The 15,910-nt window shown below is 43.0% G+C and overlaps 1 protein-coding gene across 5 annotated transcripts in view; it reads left to right on the forward strand.

The window, feature by feature from the left end:
• The window catches only part of MID1 (midline 1), a 329,808-nt gene that overhangs the window by 214,699 nt on the left and 99,199 nt on the right, over positions 1 to 15,910 (forward strand). The window contains exon 1 of one of the 5 annotated variants that reach the window (XM_038757169.1): positions 11,326 to 11,360. The exons of the other annotated variants lie outside the window; for them this stretch is intronic. The gene's annotated coding sequence lies outside the window, so the exon portion shown is untranslated. Of the gene's footprint in view, positions 1 to 11,325; positions 11,361 to 15,910 lie in introns of those variants that run through there. 5 annotated transcript variants of the gene reach the window in all.

Here is a 15,910-nt window from a genome sequence, read left to right on the forward strand (position 1 = left end):
TTGACTAGTGGTATTCATTTAAATCAGATAATAATTTTTTCTTCAAATTTGACTTGGCCTTTGACTGGTTCAGTGTTTGGGGGAGAGGAAGAGTGAATTGTGACTAAACGTGAGTTGGGTCTTTCTATAATTTTCACACATTCCTGGTGCAGTCTGGTGGGACCACGTTGAAATTGATTTCGCCTTAAATGAGAGCTGTTTATTCAGTCTTTCCATTTGATGGCAAACCATCCTCCCATTTAACTGTCTGTGCTCAGAAGAACGTAGGCCTGAAGTAACAAGAGCCACAATGCAGGAGAGGAGGGGGCCTTGGCAGGATAACAACAAGCCCATGAACAGATCCTCCTCTCACTCATGACTTGCTCTGCCTAACTCCATCGATTCCTTTGATCTGACTTACGCACAAGTCACTCAGAACTACCTAGGGAGACAGCATATGTTGACCTTTAGGGCTTTTGAAGCTGTTACTTAGCAAAAAATGTGTGATTTCATTATAAAGTCTAGGACATTTTTGTCCTAGGTTTTCAATTTTTGTTGAAAATCACGGGGAAGGAAATCAGAAGAAAAAAAAAAATCATGAGTGAAATTGCAGTGTTTGGCTACAGATAGGAGTGAAGCAAAAATGCCTTAGCCCAGCGGAATGGGACCAGATGGTGTGTTATTTTCAACTACTCCCTACACAGGAAATTGTGCTTGATTAAGAAGATTTTGCTCCTGGTTTGCCTTCAGCCTTTGGGAAATTAGCTATGGGATATGTATTTTGTTTTCAGACAGACAAATTATTATTTGTAGTCTTACAAGCCAGACTTTAAAGAGGGAGATGTGTTGTCTGGATGCCTGAGAAGAAAAGATCTTCCCCCTCCTCCGCAGAAGTAAAACCCGAGAAGAAAACGTGGAATTTGACCATTAGACTTAATGTGCTCTGAAATGCATTGTGATACTTAACCCCATTGTTGTGATCCTTTTCGGTAACCAAGCATAGAAGAGAAGCTGTGTTCCCCAGAAGCCAGCTAGGTTTTTGCAAGATACAGAGCAGACACAGAGGAAGAAAGAGGTTTTAGAGTTCAGCACCCCAGGAGGTTAATGTGTATAAAGCTACTGCTTCAAGGGAGCCCAGTTTAATCCTTGGGGCTGCCAGTCAGGATAATGATTGAAAATCACCCATCCAGAGAATTACTTCTGGGTGTTGATATGTCAGGGTGTGTGGGGGTGGGGGAGCGACAGGAGGAGAGGCGGAGAATCTGTGTATGGATGGGAGGTGTATGAGCAGTTGATTTTCTAAAAAGCAGGAGGGGGAAATGGGCTGGACCATACAAAGACTCTTCTGTCAACTCACCAGCCAATGCAGCTGTAATGTCCAAGCCTCCTCTCTGTTGCTCAAGAGCGTGCTGGCCCACCGTCCGTCTGTTAAAGAAAAACCGGGCTTGTGAAACGAAATGCGAGGACGAGGTCATGAGAGGCTTTTAACAAGGCCCACTTTAGAAAGCATGGAAATGTTGACCACTAATACCAGCCAGGCAGCACATTCTACCTTTTCATTAGCCTGGACCTAGATTCAGGGGGTCTGAGGCCTCCAAAAGACCCCCACTACGCCAAAACTGGTTATCCGCTAATGAAACCAATAGCTTACCAAACCCTTCATTAATGTTGCCAGAACAAATGAAACAACAAACTCCCAAAAGAAAAATACACTTGTTCATTCAGTTGTGTGGAGGTTTGGATGTTTTCTCTTTCTTTCTTTTCCTCTGAACTGAAATGGAATACATTATTCAGAAAGTTTGCGAGATCTATTGACTGGAAAAAACAGGTCACCGACAATACACTTCCAATTTAAGGTGATCCAAAGAAGTAAGCAAGTTCAAAGTCCTGTTCTGAGCAGCAGATCCTCTTTGAGCATTGCATGTTTACAGCATGAGAGGAGCTTCTGGCCCTGCTTTTTCTGTTTTCTTTCAGTTCGTTAGGTGTCCCCACTCTTAGACTCTATTCTCCACCTCATTCATCCTAATGAGGGGATGAAATGCATATGCAGTCACTGCAAGGAAGCCACTCCAAAGCTACTGGCCCAAACAGGCCCTTGAAAGGCAACTGGGCCATTATGGCTGATGGAAGGACTGGGCCCACTTGGTTCATTTATGCTTTTTAGGTTAACTGAGTCGAGTCGCTAATCCCATGCAGTTTTAATAGAGTGAGCCATCATGCTCACCTTTCTTCTCAGCTCCCGTTGACATGCTTCATTTCCTTCCAAAGGCCAGTTGGGGAAAGGCTGCCCGGTCTGGGAAGGGACACGACCAGAGTCAGTGCTGCCAAGGCACGTTTTTTTATTTTTCAGAAGGGCTAGTGACGCCCCAGACTTTCTTCCTAGATCCTGCTAGAAGAAAGGGTAATGTTTTTGGAACTTTTCCTTGAAAGTGTAAGAAGCATTTTTGGCAACAGACTTTTTGCGCTAGAATTACAGAAGGGGCCTTCAGTAGAAGAGCTGGTCAGCCCCGGGGGAGTTGAATAACATTCCTCCTCTTACTTTTTTCTTCTCTTGCCATGGCCTTGTGTCCTCCCTTCACTGAGGAATTCCCAACAACTGTCAGTAGTGAAAAAGCTGGATTTCTGCTTCAGGAATCCTTTTACTACTACTCTGTTGGTGCCCTGACAATAAGTCTTTCAATTCACTCCAGTAAACGGGCTCTACATGCCATCGTACAGATTCCCTCCCCGCCCCCACCTCCTATCTCAGGGCAGCTCTGCCCTGAAAGCCATTACCTCGCCTTCATTCCCACTCAGACCCCATAGGCAATATTTATTATTTCTTCACTCCTTTTCAGCTCCCCAGCATTCCCAGTGATTGCCACCACCAGTACACTCCTGGGATCCTGGGGTCTCTGCCCTTCCTCACTCTCCCATGACCGTCGCTTTGGAGGAGATCGTCTGTGGGAGTACTGAGCTTGAGAGCCTCTTCTCCCATTCCTCTGTCTCACTCCCCAAGCTTGGTCCATTTGTGTTGGGAGGAGACTCACGTGGGTAAATCACATGAGTCCGGGTATGAGCCAATCACTGCCCTGTGTTTACTGTTAACAATAATCTTGAGGGTGGTATTTCTTAAGCACTTAATACATATCAAGCATTGTGCTAAAAGCTGGGGTAGTTACAGTCTAATCAAATCAGACACAGGCCCTGTTCTACTTGGGATTCAAAGTCTATAGGGAAGAGAGAGCTTGTATTTAAATCTCATTTTACAGATGAGGAAACTGAGGCACAGAGAAGTGAAGGCACATGCCCTAAGCCATACAGAAGGCAAGTGGCAGAGTAGAGATTAGAATTCCCATCCTCCGGCTCCTAGACCTGTGTCTTTGTGTCTTTCCACTCACTAGGCCACCTTCTTTTCATTCATCAAAGTTCCAGTGAACATCTTTCTCTGGGATTCCTTTATATTTCTTCATGATGATGGCCATCATAAAAATATAGGATTTGTCCTAATTGGAAATGAAACTTCCCCCTGGGAGGTCTTTCAGAAGAAGGCACAAGGGCAAAGGTGCTTAACACGTTTTGGTTACCCTGCCACGTTTAATATTAAGCACACAGTCACAGTGTTCCCCTTTCAATTGTATTAGATTTTGAATTGAAGTCATGAGCAGGTGCTGGCATCTTTTTTTCTTTTGGTAGAGAGAAAACACTTGCTTTATATCATAAATAGCTTTGATAATCAGCAAAGCAAGAAAATCCATCATTAACCATCCATTGCTTTACAGTATTTATGCTACCTTTCCTGCTTCATGGCTCTCCTACAAGCAACTTTACAATCTTCTTGGGCCAGAGGAGACAACTGAATCACTCTTGCCAACTCTCCCTCCTCCTCTTCCTCTCCACCCCCCGCCCCCTGATCACTTTGGGCCCATCTTCTCCCCCTCAGTGCTCCCTCAGGGGGCTGGAGTCCCCAAGCCCCACAGGAGCAGAGGGCCGAGGGAGGAAAATGTAGCTCGGGTCCTGTTGGGAACATTTTAATTGTAGATCGGCCCAGCTTGGAATAGTGAAGAACCTCGTGGCCTCCCTCCCAGTGGCTGTGAACTTCTATTCTCATTTTTAACTGTGATTGTATTCCATCTACCCCAGCACGTAGCACAATGCTTGGCACACAACCTAACCAAAACTTCTATTGCCGTTACTGTTGGTCAACTATGTTTGTTGAATTGTTGCTTTAATGTATTCTGTTGATATAAGAATCAAACTTCTCCTATCGTCTTACTGGTTTTAAAATGGATAACAGACCTTGAGTCACTTGTGGGCCGGGGATTGTGTCTGAATCATTTGTCCACACAATACTTCCCAGCACCAAGTACAGAACCTGGAACACTACAAGCTTTTGTAATGGCAACGCCATTATTACAAGTGGAAAATTGAGGCCCGTCACATGAGTAATCAGGGGCAGGTTCAAGCGATTTCTTCCTAATGCTTTACCCATTAGACTAAGCACCTAGTCTTGTAAAATTTAATATTTGAGGTGATATATTCTTTATCTTTTAAAGTGGCTTAAAGGTTTATTTCAAACCAGGAACAGTTATTTTATTTCAAATTTATTCTGTTATCCCTGTCTCCTTGATTAGTCATTCCAACTCTTGGTGTGTCCCAAGAAAAGACCTGCAAAGGATACTGAGAGAGAGGTGACTGCTGGAACTTTTGGAAGTTTCGGAAACTTTGGAAGTTTTTAGGAAAAAGCTAATGCCCCCACCTGCAGCAGGGAGATGCTTGACTCTCTTGCATGTAGGCCTTTTTTTTTTGTTGGAAACCGGTGTGGCCTAATGAAAAGAGCATGGACCTGGATTCTAATCCAAGCTCCACTACTTGCCTGCTGTGTGACCTTGGACACGTCACTGAACTTCTCTGGGCTTCAGTTTCTTCATCTGTAAAATGGTGATTCAAGACCTGTTCTCCCTTCTGCTTAGACTGTGAGCTCTTTGGGAGACGGGAACTACAACAGACAAGATTAATTTGTATCTGCCCCAAAGCTTAATACGGTGATTGTCAAATAGTAAGTAATTAATAAATACCACCATTATTATTGTTAATTTGTTGATGTTAATGGGAAAGTGTGTGCCCTAGTGGAAAGAGCACAGTCCTGGGAATCAGAGAACCCAAGTCCTAATCCTGGCTCCACCTCTTGTCTGCTATCAATCAATCAATCAATCAATCAATCGTATTTATTGAGCACTTACTGTGTGCAGAGCACTGTACTAAGCGCTTGGGAAGTACAAGGTGGCAACATATAGAGACAGTCCCTACCCAACAGTGGGCTCACAGTCTAAAAGTGCTATGTGATCTTGAGCAAGTCACTTCACTTTTCTCTGCCTCAGTTACCTCATCTGTAAAATGGGCTTTAAAACAGGGAGCCCCATGAGGAGCAGGGACTGTGTCCAACCTGATTAGCTTGTCTCTCTCCCAATGCTTAGTACAGTGTCTGGCACATAGTAAGCGCCTAAGAAATACCATTAAAAAAAAATTGGCAAATCAGGCTACCATTAAAAAAGCATGAGAGTAAGCACCTTCCAAAGTATTGTATAAAAAGGAAATCAGTAAAATCGGTCCTGAAATTCCCAGTGTATTTCAGGCTGGATCCTGTGACTCTTAGGTGGGTCAAATTTCTACAGAAATTTCCTGGGAGGTTTAGAGGGAAGGACTCTAGCTGTGTGAGGCTTGAATCAGGTCTGTTAAAGCATCTGTTGATGTTAACATGCTGTGAATGAACAGATTCATTCTTGTGATGGCTCTCAAGTTTTTAAAACTCATCCTCTGCTTTCACATGTATTAGGGATATAAATTAGGGAACTGTAATTAAAAATAAAATGGCCTCATTAGGAAGTTACCATTACAGAAGAGGCTTGGAACTTTCTTAAGTAGGTTTGTAGCCAAAAAATGGGCAATTTGGTATAATCTGATGTCAATTGCATTGGTATAGGATATTTTATGTGTCAGCATTGCTTTTAATTTCCATAATGGTACTGAAACAATTGCCATGTAATGGTGCTGATCAGAAAATCATGGCTCAAGAATTAGCATTAAATTGATTCAGATACAGAGGCAACTGAGTGGATTTCTTTCTGAATTTTGTCAGCAGAATAGCCCTGCCTTTGTTCTATGCTGATGCACAGGCCTAATGCTATTCCCCATATCCTGTTTTCCCATGTCATCCTTTTCAGTACCCCGGTTTCTGTCAAGCCCTTTCTTTCATTCATTCATTCCATCGTATTTATTGAGGGCTTACTGTGTGCAGAGCACTGTACTAAGTGCTTGGGAAGTACAAGTTGGCAACATATAGAGACGGTCCCTACACAACAACGGGCTCGCAGTCTAGAAGGGAGAGACAGACAACAAAACAAAACATGTGGACAGGTGTCAGGTCTTCAGAATAAATAGAAGTAAAGGTAGATGCACATCATGAACAAAATAAATAGAATAGTAAATATGTACAAGTAAAATAAATAGAGTAATAAATCTGTACAAACATATATACAGGTGCTGTGGGGAGGGGAAGGAGGTAGGGCGGGGGGGATGTTGAGGGGGAGAGGAAGGAAGAGGATGGGGAGGGGGAGAGGAAGGAGGGGGCTCAGTCTGGGAAGGCTTCCTGGAGGAGGTGAGCTCTCAGTAGGGCTTTGAAGGGAGAAAGAGAGCTAGCTTTGCAGATGTGCAGAGGGAGGGCATTCCAGGCCAGGGGGAGGAGGTGGGCTGGGGGTCGACGGCGGGACAGGTGAGAACGAGGCCCAGTGAGGAGGTTAGCGGCAGAGGAGCAGAGGGTGCAGGCTGGGCTGGAGAAGGAAAGAAGGGAGGTGAGGTAGGAGGGGGCGAGGTGATGGACAGCCTTGAAGCTGAGAGTGAGGAGTTTTTGCCTGATACATAGGTTGACTGGTAGCCGCAGGGGATTTTTGAAGAGGGGAGTAACATGCCCAGAGCATTTCTGCACAAAAATGATCCAGGCAGCAGGGTGAAGTATAGACTGAAGTGGGGTGAGGGGGTAGAGAGAGAGATGGGGTGAGGGGAGAGAGAGAGGGCGAGTGGGGAAAGAGATGGGGCGAGGGGGGGAATGATGGGGTGAGGAGGGGGAATGGTGGGGTGAGGGGGGGAGTGATAGGTGTGGTCAATTTAGAATTTGGGTTTTCACCATCGGAATTAAAGCATTTGAAACAAAATAATTTCTCCTCTTTCTCTGAGCTCGAGAGAAAACTTCAACCCCCAAGTGCCAGCTCCAGAGATCACAGAAAGCATGTCCTTTATTGTAGTTAACCGGGAGTTTCAGGCCAGGTTGACCTTTCCCAGTTTTTCGTTATCACAAATAAGGTCAATGCACTGGGAGCTGGGGAAGTTAGGTGTCTGTGTGTCTGCCTGACTTTAAAGTTGACAAAGAGGGTGTAAGTAACATCCTCTTTGATGACGTATTTCTCAGTCGATTAGCGTTCAATTAGTATTTCTTAGTCGATTAGTCAAGCAGTGGAATACTATTTTTAACTCAGGATGTCTCCAAGGTGGTGTGTGTGTGTGTGTGTGTGTGTGTGTGTATATATATATATATATATATATATATGCAGATATGTACAAATACACATGAATGTTCTTTTGCGACTAGCCCTAATATTTTGAGTGTTCTCTGGATGGGAGAGCACTGTCTAAACAAATTGTTTAGGCAATGTTTAGGCAAGCCCGCAACCTTGGTGTCATCCTCGACTCTGCTCTCTCATTCACCCCTCACATCCAAGCCGTCACCAAAGCCTGCCGGTCTCACATCCGCAGCATTGCCAAGATCCGCCCTTTCATCTCCGTACAAACCGCTACCCTGCTCATTCAAGCTCTCATCCTATCCCGCCTGGATTACTGTATCAGCCTCCTCTCTGATCTCCCATCCTCGTGTCTCTCCCCACTTCAGTCCATACTTCACGCTGCTGCCTGGATTGTCTTTGTCCAGAAACACTTTGGGCATGTTACTCCCCTCCTCAAAAATCTCCAGTGGCATCAACCTACGCATCAGGCAGAAACTCCTCACCCTGGGCTTCAAGGCTGTCCATCACCTCGCCCCCTCCTATCTCACCTCCCTTCTCTCCTTCTCCAGCCCAGCCCGCACCCTCCGCTCCTCTGCCGCTAATCTCCTCACCATGCCTCATTCTCACCTGTCCCGCCGTCGACCCCCGGCCCATCTCATCCCCCTGGCCTGGAATGCCCTCCTTCCCCACATCCGCCAAGCTAGCTCTCTTCCTCCCTTCAGGGCCCTACTGAGAGCTCACCTCCTCCAGGAGGCCTTCCCTGACTGAGCCCCCTCTCCTTACCTCCTTTCCTTCCCCACAGCACCTGTATATATGTATATATGTTTGTACGTATTTATTACTCTGTTTATTTATTTTACTTGTACATATTCTAATTATTTTATTTTGTTAATATGTTTTGTTTTGTTCTCTGTGTCCCCCTTCTAGACTGTGAGCCCACTGTTGGGTAGGAACCGTCTCTATATGTTGCCAACTTGTACTTCCCAAGCGCTTAGTACAGTGCTCTCCACACAGTAAGCACTCAATAAATATGATTGAATGAATGAATGAATGAATGTCTGCAGTGCCTCAACAAAATTCCGTTTAGCACTTTAGAAACTGCATTATTACTACCATTTAATCAGTTAGATCAGAAGGAGTGAATGCAGTTTACCAAAGGGCCAAACTGCTTTCTTCTTGTAGATTGTAAGCTCACTGTGGGCAAGGAACGTTTCTGCCAACTCAGTTATATCTTGTACTTTCTCGAGTGCTTAATACAGTGCTGTACACACAGTAAGCGCTCAATAAATACAAATGAGTGAAGCCTTCTCACCTGGATGTAGCTTAGCCATTACGAAAATCTAGGATGACAAGTAGCTACTTGTTCAGCGTCCAGTGACTGGAGTGCTTAGGCCATTACACTTATTCAGCCTACAGAATTTTCTTCAAGGGTTGACAGCTTCGTTGACTTCCGCTTGTTTCCGCTTTGAACTAGGAAGAGAAAACAGGGTATTTTACTCTGTCTTACGCTGCGGATGTCTGAACAGTGTGACCCAATCTGAGTTCAGGTAGCTCACAAGTAAGTTGGAAAACAAAAAGGAAATGTTCTAGCCATCTGGCACTATAATTGAGGCATTGGATAATATGTTTCCAGTGCAGTGAGGGTGTGGAACTGAGGAGAGTCACAGTTTTAAGATTTCCCTGGGTTAGCGACCTGCAAATGTTTAACTCCTTCCCTCCGTTTGAGTACCCAAATGAGATCAGTGTCTACTACTGAAAGCTTCACCTTTTCCTCTGAATAAGAATTAATTCTTAAAATCATCAATCAGGTGCTTCTGTGCAAAGCACTGTACACAAGAGTAAGTAGATGTGATTTTTGGATCCTATGGGAGAGTCCTGCTTAGATCAGTAAATTTCAGTGTTGGTTTTCTCCATCATGGTTACATAGGTATGGATAATACCCTATTATACTTTGCATTGATATTTTGCATTGACAGTTGGATGTTATGGGCACTAGCTTTTTTTTAAACTATAAAAGATCAATTAAGCACAAATTATTTGAAGTGTTCCAAAACTATTTATTTAGGCACTGGAAAGACAAATCTGGCATTCAGGAGAGGGATGTTATTTTATTTAAGTGGCTCATATTTGCTAATATTGCCCGACGGGCTCTCCAGTTTCATTTATCCAATGCCATTTCATAGGGCAGACCAGTCGCCTAAACAGAGAGAACCTGCTGAAATTTTGACAATTTCAGGGCTAGCCGGTAACAGAAACAATACTTGGAGAGCCTCCAATGAAAGGTACTTTTTTTAAAAAAAAGTCCACATCCGACTCCTTTGAACAGCACCCTGTCTTCTGAAGACATGATATGGAAGTAAGTCCTCACTACATTTGTCTGCTATCCAAAAGAAAAATGAAATGCTGGCTCATTTTAGGAAGGAGCCAAGGAAATGTACATTTTCGCATCATAGGGTTCAAACATTTCAAGCACACTTGATTCCCTTCTGCAGTGTTGCAGGGGTTTCAAAGAGCACACAAGGAAGCAATTCTTCCCTGCTGTTTCCACTTTAAAAGATTTTTTTTACACCTTTGGTGGAGTCCAAATGTCTGGTGTATACATGAAATCACTCAGGTTTATGTTCAGGCTCTTGACTTGTTCCTGTTGATTAGATTGGTTGCACTTTCTTGTCTTGCCTACAGATAAAGAGAAAACATCCTCAAAAGAACCACTGTAACTCATGAGTCCAAATGTCTGCATTTTAGGAAGTGTACTTCCTTTTTGGTTTTGGTAGCGGTGTAGTTTTACGTAGAGTATTTTTCACTTTCTCCCTATAAAATCCTCTCCCATTGTCAAGATGCAAATGAAGATTTCTTCCATTTAAAAATAAACGTAAAAATTGGTCATTAGTGATTCCCATTTATATTTTTCAAATGTTGGCCTGGACCTCAGTTTCGCCTTGAAAAAAATGACTCATTGCTTCACTGTGTTTATGGGAAGATAATTCTTTCCTGTGTAACTGGGTGTTTAATTCAGCTGTTTAAACTTTTAAATGAGCTTTGGCTGGACTTTGATCCAGGAGAGAACATTTAGAGGAAAAAAAAATCTGAAACTGAAACCCCACAGACAACTGACGAAGGTGGTGTTGGCTTTTACTCTACACAGGTCTTCCTATAATGAAGGAGACAAAAAAGTGACATAAAAACGCAGTGAGGTGCTCACATTTAACATGTGGCAGATTGTGCCAGTTTGCCATACTCCTGTTATGAGTATGGGACCTGATGATGGCTAATCATTATTCAGTCCCAGGTTAATTAGTGGCAGTAGTGGTAATAGTATGTAGTGCTTAATGTGTGCAAAGCAGTGTACTAGAACAGGGAAAAAAGTGTTTGGGGTATCATTACACAGCAGATTGAGCTGCTCCTTATACTAGTATATGAGAGTACGGTTCAGAGTTCCTATTGCAAGTCATTATAGTTGAATAGGTTTTGTGATGCCCCATCCGAGAATCTGACCTTAGCTGAATTTTCACTCATTCAATTTCAGCTGAGCGTTGAGAAAGGAAAAATTTCCCGGTAGGGTCAGTGGAAAAGGCCGCTGAATTACTGAGAGGATTTCTGATTCTTAAACTCTGGCGGAGGTGATTAGGTGGAGCTGGTTTTCCTGGAATTGTAGGGTAGATTTTCCTGTTGTGTTTCAGCGTTGACTGTCTCACAGTTGCAGACACAGGGCAGCTCCAGGATCGCCGGGATCACAGGAGCTGCTACCATCTGCTCTCTTGGACCTGTCAGTGTCTTTTGAGTGGGTCACCGTGGTCTCTCTCCTCAGCAATGTTTCATCAAAAAGGACTAGGGCGAAATCCACCGGTGGGTATTCCAGTTGTTGTGTTTTTAAGAGTTAAGGGAGGAGTTGAAAAGTAGCTTTTGCAAATCCTTTGACTGAATTATAATCTCCTAATGGGAACGGATTGTTTTTCTCAGGCTATTGTAACAAATTTCCTTCACTATTCGGAAATCTTAGCACAATGGGGCGGTTTCTTACAAAAGCTTGATTGTAAATTTAGTACATTTCATCTGTGTCATTTTTCCAGTCTTCTAAATGAAAGAGTAGAATTGATCATACAGGGGCATCTCTAAGTTTCGCATTTCAGCAAATTAAGTTCTAGAATTTTAATAAGATTCTTTTCCTTTTGAAAGGAAAGGATGTGGGTATTCACATATTTTACTTCTAATATTTATATGAGCCTGTCACAAAGTAGTAGTTGATATTGCTTGTTCGTTTGGGGGCAGATATGTTCTCCAACGTTAAATGTACAATGTAGACATTTACATGCAGTATATATACGCAAGGTGGTGTAGAAAAAGCTGCGTGAAGGGTGTTATTTGTAGATTCAGTTTATATCGACAGCAGATGTGTGTATATCGTGGAACTAAGAGTGTTCACAAAGTACTTGACTGATTTGGCTTTAAACTCTGTTAGTGGAGAGGACTCTGGCATAAGTAGTGCCTGAATGAGGATGCAGTTAGTGTTCACTTGAAGATACCAATTTGCATTTTTTTTAAACTTCTAGTGTGGTAATGTCTCCTTGTGATCTCTGTGCTTATCACTTTCAATCCCACTTGTCTAGTTGTCAAGTAATCATCCCTGAAAGTTTAGGGAGTCATTTACCAATTATTTTCTCAATCATCCTTTGCCCTTTAAATTGATAACTTTGAGAGGTTTTCAAGGCAAGGGAAAATGGATTTCTTCAGGACTTCAAAAGTTATTAGGCCCTAAGTGATTTTAAAGTTCATTGGGGAGTTTGTTTCAAAGTTGTTAATTGTAGAATGATGCTGTAGATTTAGTTTTCCACTCTTGTCTAGACTATAAGCTCATTTTGGGCAGGGAACATGTCTACCAACTCTGTTACACAGTACTCTCCCAAGCGCTTAGTACGGTGCTCTGCACACAGTAAGTGCTCAATTAAATATGATTGATTCTTCTACTGATTTCTTCCAAGTACAGTCCTTCTGTAATTTAACATACGATTTTGATTCCTGCCACTTTTCATTTCTCCCCCAAAATGAACTTACCTCAGGCATTACTAGCAGTCAATCACAGAACAGTATTTACTGAGCAGTTACTTTGGGCCGAGCACTGTATTAAGTACTTGGGAAAGTACAGTGCAACAGACACATATTCCTGCTCGCGAGGAGCTTACAGTCTAAAGGGGGAGACAGACATTAAAAATAAATTATGGATCTGTTTACAAGAGCTGTGAGGTGAGTATCTTGTGCCTAAAGGGTACAGATCTAAGTGCATGGGTGTCACAGAAGGGAGATGGAGTAGGGGAAATGAGGACCTTTCCCCTTTTAGACTGTGAGCCCACTATTGGGTAGGGACTGTCTCTATATGTTGCCAACTTGTACTTCCCAAGTGCTTAGTACAGTGCTCTGCACACAGTAAGCGCTCAATAAATACGATTGATGATGACCTAGTTGGGGAAAGTGTCTTGGAGATGTGATTTTAGTAAGGCTTGGAAGATGGGAAGGTGGGTGGTCTGTCATAAAAGTAGTATCAGCATTTATTGAGTACTTGCTTTGTGTGGTACACTGTACTAGATGCTTGAAGGGTATAGAGTAACTAAGGGGCTATTCATCTGGTTTTATCCTAGGCTGTCTCATTTTCAGCTGTTCGGTTCTCCCTCTGTATTTTCATCTTAAGTGATGATGATGATGATGGCATTTATTAAGCGCTTACTATGTGCAAAGCACTGTTCTAAGCGCTGAAGTGCCCATCCTTCCATCCTCTAGACTCCTAATACTGAGTTCCATGACTTGGACATGGTCCCGAGTTCCCAGGGGCCTGGCAGGAGAATGCAAAAAATCTGGAACTCTGGGGATGGGTAGAAAGGAGTCTGGGGTCCTTGCAGATAAATGCTTTAGATTTGGGAGGAATTGGATAGACTTTCACAAACTGGCACATGCACTATCACACACAATGCCCTGTGTGATGCGTGTGATATTATGTCATATTAGTAGTAGTAGTAGCATTTATAGAGCACTCAGCATGGTGCATTATACTAGGCACTTGGAAAGCACAGATAAGTGCAGGTGGAATTCTATAAGGACTGTGGCCTCCCTGATGTGAGGTGGAGAGGACTGTCAGAAGGCACCCTACTTTTAATCACAGCAAAGTCAGATTTATAGTTTGAACCGTGGCTGTATTGAGACTTCCAGTAGCCTGCATTCTACGTTCAAAATGAGCAACTTAAAACTGACAAAAATATCATATCAAGGGTACAGCTTTCATTGCCTCTTCTCTGAGCTAGCAAAGGCCTTGTTTTTCCAGTTACTCGAAGTTAAGTAGCAGGTGGAAGAAGTGAGTTTGGGATTTCATTTCCAACAACAGGAGTGATAGTAAGGGGAACCGTAAGTAAGAAGTGCAAGGAAAATGACCATGTAGCCGGGCCAAGATGGTACCCCAGAATTTCAGGATGACTCAACTGATAAACCACTGTGATTCGAAAGAATGCTGAACTCAGCGTTTTCCTGTCAGGGATCAACCACAAAAGAAGGGAGTTTCCCAACTTTTGGTTTATGTCTGAGAAATTTTGGGGGTTTCCAGAGTTTTGGAAGGATCTTCTCCCCGATGAAGGCTGGGTGTCTAAGGAACCCTAAACCCAACTTTTGCACGTCAACTTTCAAACGCAAGTTCACAGTTTTCTGACTTTGGGCCCTTGAAGAGAAATTCCTATCCCTAAATTTAGATTTCTACCTTGTGATATAGTCCAGTGCCATACAGAGCAAGGAAAGAAGGTTACCCCTCTGTCAGAGCCCTGAAGAATAAGATCAGATGGTAATTCATCATTGGTCTATAGTTCCAAACTTTTTTGTGGTGAAGGCACACACCCCTTTGGATTTCAGCACACGTGCACTGGGCCACTCATTCTCGTGCTGGAGGTGAATTTATATAGGAACAGTGCAATCAAAGATAGTGGCTCCCAAGGCCAAAGACAATGAAGCCACCAGCTTTGGTTACATTGAGCTTTCAGAAAGCAAAATGCAAGTACAGTTCACCACTGAAGAGCCCTGGAATGGATGATCTCTGAATGTTCCATTTGCTTTAATGCCCACTGGGCCTGATTTAAGTCTAATGGTAAAATAAAATTTAGAGAATGGAGCAAATGTTTTCTGATCCATAGATTTCCACGCACTTTACAGGGGAAACTCTGAAAAAACCTGAGAGGCCTTTACAGTCGGAGGCCTTCCCAGACTGAGCCCCTTCCTTCCTCTCCCCCTCGTCCCCCTCTCCATCCCCCCATCTTACCTCCTTCCCTTCCCCACAGCACCTGTATATATGTATATATGTTTGTACATATTTTTTACTCTATTTATTTATTTATTTATTTATTTTATTTGTACATATCTATTCTATTTATTTTATTTTGTTAGTATGTTTGGTTTTGTTCTCTGTCTCCCCCTTTTAGACTGTGAACCCACTGTTGGGTAGGGACTGTCTCTATATGTTGCCAATTTGTACTTCCCAAGCGCTTAGTACAGTGCTCTGCACATAGTAAGTGCTCAATAAATACGATTGATGATGATGATGAAAAGACACAAAATTGTCTGTCCCATCCCAGTCTTCATTGCCCCCAGACTCCCTGTTCCTTTTTGCCTCACTTTCCAAGTGCAAAATTGGCACTAGGTTACACAGAGGGGAAAATCATCAGTATTTGATTGTCGGTGATGAAAGAGTTGTGCACCCATCACCATTTCTTGCAGTATCCTAAAGTCTCCAGAAATACTTGGTATTTCATCATCAATAAAGTTAGTTACCGTTTGAATATATAAATGCAGTAAGTCAGTACCTTTCAAATTTTGAAGATACATATCTATGTGGGAAATGTTCTACCTGTCTTCACTCTCTTCTTCAGGGTGTTAGCACACTCTTTTGTGCTGTCTCTCACACCACTTTACAAAGAGTTGTCAACATTCTATTTGGCCCGCAAATGTACATTTCCTCTGTCGATTTGTACCATTGCATCTCTCCTCATAATAATAATAATAATAATAATGGCATTTATTAAGTGCTTACTATGTACAAAGCCCTCTTCTAAGCACTGGGGAGGTTCCAAGGTGATCAGGTTGTCCCACAGGGGGCTCATAGCATCAATCCCCATTTTACAGATGAGGTAACTGAGGCACAGAGAAGTGAAGTGACTTGCCCAAAGTCACACAGCTGACAATTGGCGGAGCCGGGATTTGAGCCCATGACCTCTGACTCCAAAGCCCATGCTCTTTCCACTGAGCCACGCTGCTTGTCTAAGCAGCGTATGTCATATGTATGTCATAGCATAGGTCTGAGGTAATTTGCTAATCTTCCTCCAACAGAAATTCCTGTAAAAGTCCAAAACAAAAAGATGAGACATAGAAGC

Source organism: Tachyglossus aculeatus, chromosome 15, assembly GCF_015852505.1.
Source record: "Tachyglossus aculeatus isolate mTacAcu1 chromosome 15, mTacAcu1.pri, whole genome shotgun sequence".
Classification (NCBI taxonomy): Eukaryota; Metazoa; Chordata; class Mammalia; order Monotremata; family Tachyglossidae; genus Tachyglossus; species Tachyglossus aculeatus.